This window comes from Carassius gibelio, chromosome B3 (assembly GCF_023724105.1).
Source record: "Carassius gibelio isolate Cgi1373 ecotype wild population from Czech Republic chromosome B3, carGib1.2-hapl.c, whole genome shotgun sequence".
In the NCBI taxonomy this organism is placed as follows: domain Eukaryota; kingdom Metazoa; phylum Chordata; class Actinopteri; order Cypriniformes; family Cyprinidae; genus Carassius; species Carassius gibelio.
The window spans coordinates 41,105,133-41,115,292 of record NC_068398.1 but is presented as its reverse complement, the minus strand read 5'-3'; the positions used below and the strand labels follow the sequence as shown (position 1 = coordinate 41,115,292).

At 48.0% G+C, this 10,160-nt stretch overlaps 1 protein-coding gene and 17 non-coding genes across 20 annotated transcripts in view; all 18 read right to left on the bottom strand.

Moving 5' to 3' along the window:
• The window catches only part of LOC127953344 (zinc finger protein 271-like), an 838,866-nt gene that overhangs the window by 457,476 nt on the left and 371,230 nt on the right, over positions 1-10,160 (bottom strand). The window lies entirely within an intron of this gene.
• On the bottom strand, positions 322-403 carry trnal-uag (transfer RNA leucine (anticodon UAG)). The gene has a single exon. It is a non-coding gene; the product is annotated as a tRNA-Leu (tRNA).
• trnal-aag (transfer RNA leucine (anticodon AAG)) lies at positions 827-908 on the bottom strand. Its single transcript has one exon. It is a non-coding gene; the product is annotated as a tRNA-Leu (tRNA).
• On the bottom strand, positions 1,267-1,348 carry trnal-uag (transfer RNA leucine (anticodon UAG)). Its single transcript has one exon. It is a non-coding gene; the product is annotated as a tRNA-Leu (tRNA).
• Positions 1,772-1,853, bottom strand: trnal-aag (transfer RNA leucine (anticodon AAG)). The gene has a single exon. It is a non-coding gene; the product is annotated as a tRNA-Leu (tRNA).
• On the bottom strand, positions 2,230-2,311 carry trnal-uag (transfer RNA leucine (anticodon UAG)). The gene has a single exon. It is a non-coding gene; the product is annotated as a tRNA-Leu (tRNA).
• On the bottom strand, positions 2,735-2,816 carry trnal-aag (transfer RNA leucine (anticodon AAG)). Its single transcript has one exon. It is a non-coding gene; the product is annotated as a tRNA-Leu (tRNA).
• Positions 3,193-3,274, bottom strand: trnal-uag (transfer RNA leucine (anticodon UAG)). Its single transcript has one exon. It is a non-coding gene; the product is annotated as a tRNA-Leu (tRNA).
• Positions 3,762-3,843, bottom strand: trnal-aag (transfer RNA leucine (anticodon AAG)). Its single transcript has one exon. It is a non-coding gene; the product is annotated as a tRNA-Leu (tRNA).
• Positions 4,238-4,319, bottom strand: trnal-uag (transfer RNA leucine (anticodon UAG)). Its single transcript has one exon. It is a non-coding gene; the product is annotated as a tRNA-Leu (tRNA).
• Positions 5,286-5,367, bottom strand: trnal-uag (transfer RNA leucine (anticodon UAG)). Its single transcript has one exon. It is a non-coding gene; the product is annotated as a tRNA-Leu (tRNA).
• trnal-aag (transfer RNA leucine (anticodon AAG)) lies at positions 5,791-5,872 on the bottom strand. Its single transcript has one exon. It is a non-coding gene; the product is annotated as a tRNA-Leu (tRNA).
• Positions 6,249-6,330, bottom strand: trnal-uag (transfer RNA leucine (anticodon UAG)). Its single transcript has one exon. It is a non-coding gene; the product is annotated as a tRNA-Leu (tRNA).
• Positions 6,811-6,892, bottom strand: trnal-aag (transfer RNA leucine (anticodon AAG)). The gene has a single exon. It is a non-coding gene; the product is annotated as a tRNA-Leu (tRNA).
• On the bottom strand, positions 8,358-8,439 carry trnal-aag (transfer RNA leucine (anticodon AAG)). The gene has a single exon. It is a non-coding gene; the product is annotated as a tRNA-Leu (tRNA).
• On the bottom strand, positions 8,834-8,915 carry trnal-uag (transfer RNA leucine (anticodon UAG)). The gene has a single exon. It is a non-coding gene; the product is annotated as a tRNA-Leu (tRNA).
• Positions 9,339-9,420, bottom strand: trnal-aag (transfer RNA leucine (anticodon AAG)). Its single transcript has one exon. It is a non-coding gene; the product is annotated as a tRNA-Leu (tRNA).
• trnal-uag (transfer RNA leucine (anticodon UAG)) lies at positions 9,797-9,878 on the bottom strand. Its single transcript has one exon. It is a non-coding gene; the product is annotated as a tRNA-Leu (tRNA).

Here is a 10,160-nt window from a genome sequence, read left to right as displayed (position 1 = left end):
GCATTCTAATCCTGTTTTTCGTAAGACAAACCAGATCCCTAGCAGGTTAGGGCTTGCGGCAATGTTGCTGTCACAGCAAGTCTGAGGCGAATTCTGAAGAACAGATCAACACAGGATTGACTAAAATCGTCAGCAATGAAACTTTCGGTAGTCACTTAACCACAGAGGAGAACAGTGCCCCGGGAGCAGGACTCAGTCTGACTGCTTTAGCAGAAAGGAGATAGGCTGAGCACCTGGCCGCTGAAAGGCAAAGTGTACTCTCACCACGTTTTCAGAACCTTCATCGAGTACACACAGGGCCTCTGTAATTAAAACCACAGCTGGCAGCGGTGGGATTCGAACCCACGCCCCCAGAGAGACTGGAGCCTAAATCCAGCGCCTTAGACCACTCGGCCACGCTACCAGGTTGATAGTTTCTTTCCATTCCTTTTTCCACCTTCCACCTTCCGGAAATAGAGGCAACGCTACCACACTAAGCCCTTTTCAATGAGTAAAACTGGCTGTTTCCATCCTTTTGCCTACTTATTGCTTTCCACTGTTATTTTTTTCAATGAGTAAAACTGGCTGTTTCCATCCTTTTGCCTACTTATTGCTTTCCACTGTTATTTTATTCAAGCGATTTTTCCTGTTTTGAAGTAACTTCACTGTGATTGTAAACTATTGACGTCCCTGCTTCAACACGGTGCATCTGTAAGGAAGGAGCAGAGGCCGTGACAGGCTTTCAGCACCGACTTGGCTGAATTGCAAGGAATGTAAAAGCGGCTGAATTTGGACGTTCACGCAGCATCACTTTGAGCAGCCACAGCAGTCTTCCAAAAGCATCTACTGGCAGCGGTGGGATTCGAACCCACGCCCCCGAAGAGACTGGAGCCTTAATCCAGCGCCTTGGACCGCTCGGCCACGCTACCCTGCACTCCTGCGCTCTCCGGCTCGCTAAGACCGGTGGAAAGGCCTCCCTGATGCTGACTAGGGCGAAAAGCTGCATTCTAATCCTGTTTTTGCGGCAATGTTGCTGTCACAGCAAGTCTGAGGCGAATTCTGAAGAACAGATCAACACATGATTGACTAAAATCGTCAGCAATGAAACTTTCGGTAGTCACTTAACCACAGAGGAGAACAGTGCCCCGGGAGCAGGACTCAGTCTGACTGCTTTAGCAGAAAGGAGATAGGCTGAGCACCTGGCCGCTGAAAGGCAAAGTGTACTCTCACCACGTTTTCAGAACCTTCATCGAGTACACACAGGGCCTCTGTAATTAAAACCACAGCTGGCAGCGGTGGGATTCGAACCCACGCCCCCAGAGAGACTGGAGCCTAAATCCAGCGCCTTAGACCACTCGGCCACGCTACCAGGTTGATAGTTTCTTTCCATTCCTTTTTCCACCTTCCACCTTCCGGAAATAGAGGCAATGCTACCACACTAAGCCCTTTTCAATGAGTAAAACTGGCTGTTTCCATCCTTTTGCCTACTTATTGCTTTCCACTGTTATTTTTTTCAATGAGTAAAACTGGCTGTTTCCATCCTTTTGCCTACTTATTGCTTTCCACTGTTATTTTATTCAAGCGATTTTTCCTGTTTTGAAGTAACTTCACTGTGATTGTAAACTATTGACGTCCCTGCTTCAACACGGTGCATCTGTAAGGAAGGAGCAGAGGCCGTGACAGGCTTTCAGCACCGACTTGGCTGAATTGCAAGGAATGTAAAAGCGGCTGAATTTGGACGTTCACGCAGCATCACTTTGCGCAGCCACAGCAGTCTTCCAAAAGCATCTACTGGCAGCGGTGGGATTCGAACCCACGCCCCCGAAGAGACTGGAGCCTTAATCCAGCGCCTTGGACCGCTCGGCCACGCTACACTGCACTCCTGCGCTCTCCGGCTCGCTAAGACCGGTGGAAAGGCCTCCCTGATGCTGACTAGGGCAAAAAGCTGCATTCTAATCCTGTTTTTCGTAAAACAAACCTGATCCCTAGCAGGTTAGGGCTTGCGGCAATGTTGTTGTCACAGCAAGTCTGAGGCGAGTTCTGAAGAACAGATCAACACAGTATTGACTAAAATCGTCAGCAATGACTTAACCACAGAGAACAGTGCCCCGGGAGCAGGACTCAGTCTGACTGCTTTAGCAGAAAGGAGATAGGCTGAGCACCTGGCCGCTGAAAGGCAAAGTGTACTCTCACCACGTTTTCAGAACCTTCATCGAGTACACACAGGGCCTCTGTAATTAAAACCACAGCTGGCAGCGGTGGGATTCGAACCCACGCCCCCAGAGAGACTGGAGCCTAAATCCAGCGCCTTAGACCACTCGGCCACGCTACCAGGTTGATAGTTTCTTTCCATTCCTTTTTCCACCTTCCACCTTCCGGAAATAGAGGCAACGCTACCACACTAAGCCCTTTTCAATGAGTAAAACTGGCTGTTTCCATCCTTTTGCCTACTTATTGCTTTCCACTGTTATTTTTTTCAATGAGTAAAACTGGCTGTTTCCATCCTTTTGCCTACTTATTGCTTTCCACTGTTATTTTATTCAAGCGATTTTTCCTGTTTTGAAGTAACTTCACTGTGATTGTAAACTATTGACGTCCCTGCTTCAACACGGTGCATCTGTAAGGAAGGAGCAGAGGCCGTGACAGGCTTTCAGCACCGACTTGGCTGAATTGCAAGGAATGTAAAAGCGGCTGAATTTGGACGTTCACGCAGCATCACTTTGCGCAGCCACAGCAGTCTTCCAAAAGCATCTACTGGCAGCGGTGGGATTCGAACCCACGCCCCCGAAGAGACTGGAGCCTTAATCCAGCGCCTTGGACCGCTCGGCCACGCTACCCTGCACTCCTGCGCTCTCCGGCTCGCTAAGACCGGTGGAAAGGCCTCCCTGATGCTGACTAGGGCGAAAAGCTGCATTCTAATCCTGTTTTTCGTAAAACAAACCTGATCCCTAGCAGGTTAGGGCTTGCGGCAATGTTGCTGTCACAGCAAGTCTGAGGTGAGTTCTGAAGAACAGATCAACACAGTATTGACTAAAATCGTCAGCAATGACTTAACCACAGAGAACAGTGCCCCGGGAGCAGGACTCAGTCTGACTGCTTTAGCAGAAAGGAGATAGGCTGAGCACCTGGCCGCTGAAAGGCAAAGTGTACTCTCACCACGTTTTCAGAACCTTCATCGAGTACACACAGGGCCTCTGTAATTAAAACCACAGCTGGCAGCGGTGGGATTCGAACCCACGCCCCCAGAGAGACTGGAGCCTAAATCCAGCGCCTTAGACCACTCGGCCACGCTACCAGGTTGATAGTTTCTTTCCATTCCTTTTTCCACCTTCCACCTTCCGGAAATAGAGGCAACGCTACCACACTAAGCCCTTTTCAATGAGTAAAACTGGCTGTTTCCATCCTTTTGCCTACTTATTGCTTTCCACTGTTATTTTTTTCAATGAGTAAAACTGGCTGTTTCCATCCTTTTGCCTACTTATTGCTTTCCACTGTTATTTTTTTCAATGAGTAAAACTGGCTGTTTCCATCCTTTTGCCTACTTATTGCTTTCCACTGTTATTTTATTCAAGCGATTTTTCCTGTTTTGAAGTAACTTCACTGTGATTGTAAACTATTGACGTCCCTGCTTCAACACGGTGCATCTGTAAGGAAGGAGCAGAGGCCGTGACAGGCTTTCAGCACCGACTTGGCTGAATTGCAAGGAATGTAAAAGCGGCTGAATTTGGACGTTCACGCAGCATCACTTTGAGCAGCCACAGCAGTCTTCCAAAAGCATCTACTGGCAGCGGTGGGATTCGAACCCACGCCCCCGAAGAGACTGGAGCCTTAATCCAGCGCCTTGGACCGCTCGGCCACGCTACCCTGCACTCCTGCGCTCTCCGGCTCGCTAAGACCGGTGGAAAGGCCTCCCTGATGCTGACTAGGGCGAAAAGCTGCATTCTAATCCTGTTTTTCGTAAAACAAACCTGATCCCTAGCAGGTTAGGGCTTGCGGCAATGTTGCTGTCACAACAAGTCTGAGGCGAATTCTGAAGAACAGATCAACACAGGATTGACTAAAATCGTCAGCAATGAAACTTTCGGTAGTCACTTAACCACAGAGGAGAACAGTGCCCCGGGAGCAGGACTCAGTCTGACTGCTTTAGCAGAAAGGAGATAGGCTGAGCACCTGGCCGCTGAAAGGCAAAGTGTACTCTCACCACGTTTTCAGAACCTTCATCGAGTACACACAGGGCCTCTGTAATTAAAACCACTGCTGGCAGCGGTGGGATTCGAACCCACGCCCCCAGAGAGACTGGAGCCTAAATCCAGCGCCTTAGACCACAAGGCCACGCTACCAGATTGATAGTTTCTTTCCATTCCTTTTTCCGCCTTCCACCTTCCGGAAATAGATGCAACGCTACCACACTAAGCCCTTTTCAATGAGTAAAACTGGCTGTTTCCATCCTTTTGCCTACTTATTGCTTTCCACTGTTATTTTTTTCAATGAGTAAAACTGGCTGTTTCCATCCTTTTGCCTACTTATTGCTTTCCACTGTTATTTTTTTCAATGAGTAAAACTGTCTGTTTCCATCCTTTTGCCTACTTATTGCTTTCCACTGTTATTTTATTCAAGCGATTTTTCCTGTTTTGAAGTAACTTCACTGTGATTGTAAACTATTGACGTCCCTGCTTCAACACGGTGCATCTGTAAGGAAGGAGCAGAGGCCGTGACAGGCTTTCAGCACCGACTTGGCTGAATTGCAAGGAATGTAAAAGCGGCTGAATTTGGACGTTCACGCAGCATCACTTTGCGCAGCCACAGCAGTCTTCCAAAAGCATCTACTGGCAGCGGTGGGATTCGAACCCACGACCCCGAAGAGACTGGAGCCTTAATCCAGCGCCTTGGACCGCTTTCACTTAAAATTTTCACTTAAAATTTTCACTTAAAATTTTCACTTAAAATTTCCACCTTCCACCTTCCGGAAATAGAGGCAACGCTACCACACTAAGCCCTTTTCAATGAGTAAAACTGGCTGTTTCCATCCTTTTGCCTACTTATTGCTTTCCACTGTTATTTTTTTCAATGAGTAAAACTGGCTGTTTCCATCCTTTTGCCTACTTATTGCTTTCCATTTTTGACTAAAATCGTCAGCAATGACTTAACCACAGAGAACAGTGCCCCGGGAGCAGGACTCAGTCTGACTGCTTTAGCAGAAAGGAGATAGGCTGAGCACCTGGCCGCTGAAAGGCAAAGTGTACTCTCACCACGTTTTCAGAACCTTCATCGAGTACACACAGGGCCTCTGTAATTAAAACCACAGCTGGCAGCGGTGGGATTCGAACCCACGCCCCCAGAGAGACTGGAGCCTAAATCCAGCGCCTTAGACCACTCGGCCACGCTACCAGGTTGATAGTTTCTTTCCATTCCTTTTTCCACCTTCCACCTTCCGGAAATAGAGGCAACGCTACCACACTAAGCCCTTTTCAATGAGTAAAACTGGCTGTTTCCATCCTTTTGCCTACTTATTGCTTTCCACTGTTATTTTTTTCAATGAGTAAAACTGGCTGTTTCCATCCTTTTGCCTACTTATTGCTTTCCACTGTTATTTTATTCAAGCGATTTTTCCTGTTTTGAAGTAACTTCACTGTGATTGTAAACTATTGACGTCCCTGCTTCAACACGGTGCATCTGTAAGGAAGGAGCAGAGGCCGTGACAGGCTTTCAGCACCGACTTGGCTGAATTGCAAGGAATGTAAAAGCGGCTGAATTTGGACGTTCACGCAGCATCACTTTGCGCAGCCACAGCAGTCTTCCAAAAGCATCTACTGGCAGCAGTGGGATTCGAACCCACGCCCCCGAAGAGACTGGAGCCTTAATCCAGCGCCTTGGACCGCTCGGCCACGCTACCCTGCACTCCTGCGCTCTCCGGCTCGCTAAGACCGGTGGAAAGGCCTCCCTGATGCTGACTAGGGCGAAAAGCTGCATTCTAATCCTGTTTTTCGTAAAACAAACCTGATCCCTAGCAGGTTAGGGCTTGCGGCAATGTTGCTGTCACAGCAAGTCTGAGGCGAGTTCTGAAGAACAGATCAACACAGTATTGACTAAAATCGTCAGCAATGACTTAACCACAGAGAACAGTGCCCCGGGAGCAGGACTCAGTCTGACTGCTTTAGCAGAAAGGAGATAGGCTGAGCACCTGGCCGCTGAAAGGCAAAGTGTACTCTCACCACGTTTTCAGAACCTTCATCGAGTACACACAGGGCCTCTGTAATTAAAACCACAGCTGGCAGCGGTGGGATTCGAACCCACGCCCCCAGAGAGACTGGAGCCTAAATCCAGCGCCTTAGACCACTCGGCCACGCTACCAGATTGATAGTTTCTTTCCATTCCTTTTTCCACCTTCCGGAAATAGAGGCAACGCTATCACACTAACCCCTTTTCAATGAGTAAAACTGGCTGTTTCCATCCTTTTGCCTACTTATTGCTTTCCACTGTTATTTTTTTCAATGAGTAAAACTGGCTGTTTCCATCCTTTTGCCTACTTATTGCTTTCCACTGTTATTTTTTTCAATGAGTAAAACTGGCTGTTTCCATCCTTTTGCCTACTTATTGCTTTCCACTGTTATTTTATTCAAGCGATTTTTCCTGTTTTGAAGTAACTTCACTGTGATTGTAAACTATTGACGTCCCTGCTTCAACACGGTGCATCTGTAAGGAAGGAGCAGAGGCCGTGACAGGCTTTCAGCACCGACTTGGCTGAATTGCAAGGAATGTAAAAGCGGCTGAATTTGGACGTTCACGCAGCATCACTTTGAGCAGCCACAGCAGTCTTCCAAAAGCATCTACTGGCAGAGGTGGGATTCGAACCCACGCCCCCGAAGAGACTGGAGCCTTAATCCAGCGCCTTGGACCGCTCGGCCACGCTACCCTGCACTCCTGCGCTCTCCGGCTCGCTAAGACCGGTGGAAAGGCCTCCCTGATGCTGACTAGGGCGAAAAGCTGCATTCTAATCCTGTTTTTCGTAAAACAAACCTGATCCCTAGCAGGTTAGGGCTTGCGGCAATGTTGCTGTCACAGCAAGTCTGAGGCGAATTCTGAAGAACAGATCAACACAGGATTGACTAAAATCGTCAGCAATGAAACTTTCGGTAGTCACTTAACCACAGAGGAGAACAGTGCCCCGGGAGCAGGACTCAGTCTGACTGCTTTAGCAGAAAGGAGATAGGCTGAGCACCTGGCCGCTGAAAGGCAAAGTGTACTCTCACCACGTTTTCAGAACCTTCATCGAGTACACACAGGGCCTCTGTAATTAAAACCACAGCTGGCAGCAGTGGGATTCGAACCCACGCCCCCAGAGAGACTGGAGCCTAATCCAGCGCCTTAGACCACAAGGCCACGCTACCAGATTGATAGTTTCTTTCCATTCCTTTTTCCGCCTTCCACCTTCCGGAAATAGAGGCAACGCTACCACACTAAGCCCTTTTCAATGAGTAAAACTGGCTGTTTCCATCCTTTTGCCTACTTATTGCTTTCCACTGTTATTTTTTTCAATGAGTAAAACTGGCTGTTTCCATCCTTTTGCCTACTTATTGCTTTCCACTGTTATTTTTTTCAATGAGTAAAACTGGCTGTTTCCATCCTTTTGCCTACTTATTGCTTTCCACTGTTATTTTATTCAAGCGATTTTTCCTGTTTTGAAGTAACTTCACTGTGATTGTAAACTATTGACGTCCTTGCTTCAACACGGTGCATCTGTAAGGAAGGAGCAGAGGCCGTGACAGGCTTTCAGCACCGACTTGGCTGAATTGCAAGGAATGTAAAAGCGGCTGAATTTGGACGTTCACGCAGCATCACTTTGCGCAGCCACAGCAGTCTTCCAAAAGCATCTACTGGCAGCGGTGGGATTCGAACCCACGACCCCGAAGAGACTGGAGCCTTAATCCAGCACCTTGGACCGCTTTCACTTAAAATTTTCACTTAAAATTTTCACTTAAAATTTCCACCTTCCACCTTACGGAAATAGAGGCAACGCTACCACACTAAGCCCTTTTCAATGAGTAAAACTGGCTGTTTCCATCCTTTTGCCTACTTATTGCTTTCCACTGTTATTTTTTTCAATGAGTAAAACTGTCTGTTTCCATCCTTTTGCCTACTTATTGCTTTCCACTGTTATTTTATTCAAGCGATTTTTCCTGTTTTGAAGTAACTTCACTGTGATTGTAAACTATTGACGTCCCTGCTTCAACACGGTGCATCTGTAAGGAAGGAGCAGAGGCCGTGACAGGCTTTCAGCACCGACTTGGCTGAATTGCAAGGAATGTAAAAGCGGCTGAATTTGGACGTTCACGCAGCATCACTTTGCGCAGCCACAGCAGTCTTCCAAAAGCATCTACTGGCAGCGGTGGGATTCGAACCCACGACCCCAAAGAGACTGGAGCCTTAATCCAGCGCCTTGGACCGATCGGCCACGCTACCCTGCACTCCTGCGCTCTCCGGCTCGCTAAGACCGGTGGAAAGGCCTCCCTGATGCTGACTAGGGCGAAAAGCTGCATTCTAATCCTGTTTTTCGTAAAACAAACCTGATCCCTAGCAGGTTAGGGCTTGCGGCAATGTTGCTGTCACAGCAAGTCTGAGGCGAATTCTGAAGAACAGATCAACACAGGATTGACTAAAATCGTCAGCAATGAAACTTTCGGTAGTCACTTAACCACAGAGGAGAACAGTGCCCCGGGAGCAGGACTCAGTCTGACTGCTTTAGCAGAAAGGAGATAGGCTGAGCACCTGGCCGCTGAAAGGCAAAGTGTACTCTCACCACGTTTTCAGAACCTTCATCGAGTACACACAGGGCCTCTGTAATTAAAACCACAGCTGGCAGCGGTGGGATTCGAACCCACGCCCCCAGAGAGACTGGAGCCTAAATCCAGCGCCTTAGACCACTCGGCCACGCTACCAGGTTGATAGTTTCTTTCCATTCCTTTTTCCACCTTCCACCTTCCGGAAATAGAGGCAACGCTACCACACTAAGCCCTTTTCAATGAGTAAAACTGGCTGTTTCCATCCTTTTGCCTACTTATTGCTTTCCACTGTTATTTTTTTCAATGAGTAAAACTGGCTGTTTCCATCCTTTTGCCTACTTATTGCTTTCCACTGTTATTTTATTCAAGCGATTTTTCCTGTTTTGAAGTAACTTCACTGTGATTGTAAACTATTGACGTCCCTGCTTCAACACGGTGCATCTGTAAGGAAGGAGCAGAGGCCGTGACAGGCTTTCAGCACCGACTTGGCTGAATTGCAAGGAATGTAAAAGCGGCTGAATTTGGACGTTCACGCAGCATCACTTTGCGCAGCCACAGCAGTCTTCCAAAAGCATCTACTGGCAGCGGTGGGATTCGAACCCACGCCCCCGAAGAGACTGGAGCCTTAATCCAGCGCCTTGGACCGCTCAGCCACGCTACCCTGCACTCCTGCGCTCTCCGGCTCGCTAAGACCGGTGGAAAGGCCTCCCTGATGCTGACTAGGGCGAAAAGCTGCATTCTAATCCTGTTTTTCGTAAAACAAACCTGATCCCTAGCAGGTTAGGGCTTGCGGCAATGTTGCTGTCACAGCAAGTCTGAGGTGAGTTCTGAAGAACAGATCAACACAGTATTGACTAAAATCGTCAGCAATGACTTAACCACAGAGAACAGTGCCCCGGGAGCAGGACTCAGTCTGACTGCTTTAGCAGAAAGGAGATAGGCTGAGCACCTGGCCGCTGAAAGGCAAAGTGTACTCTCACCACGTTTTCAGAACCTTCATCGAGTACACACAGGGCCTCTGTAATTAAAACCACAGCTGGCAGCGGTGGGATTCGAACCCACGCCCCCAGAGAGACTGGAGCCTAAATCCAGCGCCTTAGACCACTCGGCCACGCTACCAGATTGATAGTTTCTTTCCATTCCTTTTTCCGCCTTCCACCTTCCGGAAATAGAGGCAACGCTATCACACTAACCCCTTTTCAATGAGTAAAACTGGCTGTTTCCATCCTTTTGCCTACTTATTGCTTTCCACTGTTATTTTTTTCAATGAGTAAAACTGGCTGTTTCCATCCTTTTGCCTACTTATTGCTTTCCACTGTTATTTTTTTCAATGAGTAAAACTGGCTGTTTCCATCCTTTTGCCTACTTATTGCTTTCCACTGTTATTTTATTCAAGCGATT